The following is a 3,988-nucleotide window of genomic DNA, read 5'->3' as shown; positions in this document are numbered from 1 at the left end:
GACCGACATGAAACAGTTCCTTATCAGCTCTTGAGTTCCGATAAGCTATGGGGTTTCTGCTATATCCTTTCAGGAAAATAAAGCTGTTTTGTGTACAATGTACAACATATAAATTTGAATTTAAATTTACAAAGTATAAATAAAATTTATAAATATAAATGTACATAAACATGTACTCTGCACAGTTTAAGACTGCTAAGCAACAGCTTCGAATGAACTACTTAGACACATGGCATCCCACAACTCCTATCACGACAATCCAGTCCCTTTGTTTCCCTGTCATGCCTTTCAGTGTGTGGACAAGGACCACACGGAGCTGGCACGTCAGGCTCATTCTTCTTTTCACTGTCTGTGTAAGTGATACACTGTCGAAAGCTAGAAATGACTCGCTGGATCTTTACTAGTTGAATCAGTCCGACCTTGGCCTTGTGTTGTATATGTAAGATTGATGGGCCTCAGACAGAAAGAAAGCAACCTCCTCATTTATCCCACAATATGTTGTAAAGAGTTCCCTGCTGGAAAGTTTAAAATACTGAGACATGAGGGCTGAAATGTAGCTCAGGAGAATATTTCCCTGGAATATATATAAAGCCCTGAATTCCATACAGAGCACCACAAAAAACTGTTAGCATATGTATTTAATTCTTCTTTAAAAAAAAAATACTGTAACACAGTCCAAATGCTCTGCGGCAACCTAACCTAGCCTTGTTGGCACATGGAAAATTGAAGCCACTGACCATTTGTTGCAGAACTCCTGTCTCACGTGGTTTCAGCCACTGCCTACATCACCAGAGTTCATTTTGGCCACGCTCTTATTTTCGGCAAGTATCCATTCACCTCATTCTAATGGGGACATGACCTATTTGCAACAATTTCTAAAAATGATCTGTTAGATGTTCCATCATCAACTGCTATCTTCTATTTACCAGAGCATTCTTAAGTCCTCCGACTTTTATACTGACCAGCAAAGTCTCTCTGTGGGAGTCAGTAAATTATAGACTGAGGCAGAAAGTCCAGCACTGAGTATCTGCAGAGCATTTAGTAGATAACAACATATTGCCTGATATTCAAGAACTTATATTACAAAAAGAAAGGCAAATTGAAACACAAAAATAAGCATTCAAGTGTAAAATACATGGATCTATATAATAAAAAGTGTACCATGCCAAAGGTTATATAAATGAAATGAATAGCATGGGTATTTGCATGTCATAATGGCAACCATGGCATTTTAAGTAGAAAAACAGGATCACAATTTCAGTAATGCAAGAAGGAAGTATAATTGAACAATGAAAATAAACAAAAAAGATGTCTCAGACTATAAATGATTCTAGGAAGGGGGGTAGTCCATTTTTTTCTCTAGAAGTGTTTAAGATGACCTTTGCATCCATAACACATAGTCAGGATACTGCAAACAAAAAAAAAAAAAGAAAAGAAAAGAGGACCTGAAGAGATGGCTCAGAAGTTAAAAGCATCTCTTTCCTAGAGGTCCTGAGTTCAATTCCTAACAACCACTGGTGGCTCACAACCATCTATAATGAGATCAGATGCCATCTTCTGGAGGGCAGGCACGCATATGCAGGCAGGCCATTGTATACCTAAGAAATAAATAAATCTTTTTTAAAAAGAAAAAGAGAAAATAAGAAAACCCATTAGAGGTAAGTGACCGGCCCTGGGTTCTGGTATATATCATGTCTCTTGGTCAAGCTCACCAGCGACATGGCAGGGTACAGGCCAAATAAGAAACAGCTGCTGCTGCAGCTGAGGAAGCGATGGCTGAAGGACCAGGAGCTCAGCCTCGGGAAGTTCGTGTTACCCCTGTGCAAGATGTGGCCCCTGGAATGATTCTGGAATAACTTTTTGCAAGACAGGCCCCTGTGTAGGAACATGGTCTTTAAGGCATGCTGGTCCAGTCTTTTCACTGTTTCTCATGTACTTATATCTCTCCGGTTTACTCACTATTATGTCGAGTATCATATGGCTACAAAACCATATGCCATTGTTGAAAAGAATCCCAGAGAATTCCCAGGTAATACAATTCTGGAGACTGAAGAAGTAATTCCACCAATGAAAGATTTTCCTGATTAGCATCATTGAAGAGCACTTACAAACTTAAAGGACCTTTGTAACAGCATACTCATGGTCCCAAAGTGCTGTATTTACTGAATCTATTTCCTGAAAAGTAACTAATAAAGCTTATTCCCAGAGTGATGTTATATTGCTTTCAAAAAAAAGAAAGAAAATTCATTAGAACTCATAGTGTAGTTGACAAGAGGGAATGGATACTGAATACATTCACGTGAACAAATGTAAGAATTACCCCATCATTAGAAATACTGAAGAGTTAAAGGAAAAAGAGTAAAAGGTACAGGCACAAGCAGTTCAAATAACAGTAACAATAATATTAACAACAGCAGCTACAGATTGCTTGGATTCCTTAAGGAGCTAATTGTGTAGTTCTCAACCTGTGGGTCGCAACACCTTTGGCAAACCTCTCTCTCCAAAAATGTTGGCATTATGATTCATAACAGTAGCAGAATCACAGTTATGAAATAGCAATGAAAACGGTTTTATGGTTGTGGGTCACTACAACATGAGGGACTATGTTAGATGCTGTCATAGTACTGAGAAGGTTGAAAATCACATGTTAGTTGCTTTACATACATTACCTCATTCAGTTCTTTCAGTTCTCACAAAACACAGCAGGGTGGGGACTGGAAGGGTTGTACAGCACTGATGGTGACCATAACAGTGATGCCCTGTGTGTTCCAAAATCCTGAGAGTAGATCTTGAATGTTTATTAACACAAAGAAAGAGCAGTACGTGAAGTGATGGATTTAGTAGTCAGCATGATGGAATCACTATCCAGTGTGACCATAGAGAGATCTCACACTATATCCTATAATATGTAATACATAGCTATTATCTGTGAATTAAAAATAAAATACCAAATGGTTTTTAAAAAGAAATAGCCTCAAAGAAATAAAGAAACTTGACCCATAGCAGATAGAATGCATATAGCTAAAGTGTGTCAAATTTTAAAACCACTACCCTTAATTATGCCTTGCAGGAAAATAGAGGGGAAGACACAAGGAGAGAAAACTGAAGATGCTAGACAGAAAGCTGGTGTGTACGAGCTCAGGGACTTTCAGGGGTTAGGAATGGATATGTGCTCGCGAATAAGTTGAAATCAAAATAAGAAAATATTAGCATTTAGGAGAATGAGGGGCTTTGCTTCCCCAAGACTGCAAACACATCAGAGAAGAGGCCTAGGAGGTTGAGACAGAGTGAAAAGATAACAGACACACACCAGATCCAAGAGGACCTTGAAACGGGTGCCAAGTCTGCCTCCAAGAGCAAGCTGCTTGTGTTTGATGACTCATTCCCCAGGATAAAGCCAGCTCTTGGCCAGCAGCCAGTGAGGATGCTGCAGCAAGGCACTACTCCACACTGGTAAGTGATATCACATCCGGACTACCTCCACCAGTCTTCAGGAAGCATGACCAAAGTCTAAAGCCACTGTGACTGTTTGTCATTAAACCATTTATTCCATCTGGGCAAGGGCAAAAGGGATGAGAGAAAACCATCAAATGCTCTCCAAATGCATCTGAGCTGGGTCGCTAGGAAGGGAACTAAGGATGCCCTGAATGTCATACCGTCAGCATGATATGAGCTAGAGTCACCTAGGAAACAAGCCTCCTGGCCTGCCTGGGAGGATAGGCCTGATTAAATTAACTAAGAAGCCACGCTCAAAGAGTGGATGGCACATTCTCTTGTTGGGTACTTGGACTGCCAAAAAAGGAAGAGGCTAGCTGACACAAGCTCCATCACTCTTTGTTTCCTCACTGAGGACACAATGTGACGAGCTGCCTTAAACTCCTAATGCCACGACTTTCCAGCCATGATAAACTGTACCCCAGAACTGGAACCCAAAACAAACTCTCCCTTTAAGTTGCTTTTGTCAGTTTTTTCATATGAACAACGTCAA

The 3,988-nt window shown here is 40.0% G+C and overlaps 1 pseudogene; it reads left to right on the top strand.

The window, feature by feature from the left end:
• The first annotated feature begins 1,719 nt into the window (after nucleotides 1-1,719).
• On the top strand, nucleotides 1,720-2,097 carry LOC127185927 (NADH dehydrogenase [ubiquinone] 1 beta subcomplex subunit 6-like; annotated as a pseudogene).
• Nucleotides 2,098-3,988: the final 1,891 nt, after the last annotated feature.

Source organism: Acomys russatus, chromosome X (genome assembly GCF_903995435.1).
Source record: "Acomys russatus chromosome X, mAcoRus1.1, whole genome shotgun sequence".
In the NCBI taxonomy this organism is placed as follows: domain Eukaryota; kingdom Metazoa; phylum Chordata; class Mammalia; order Rodentia; family Muridae; genus Acomys; species Acomys russatus.
Note: the sequence above shows the minus strand (reverse complement) of the source record. Positions and strands in the feature narration are given on the sequence as shown.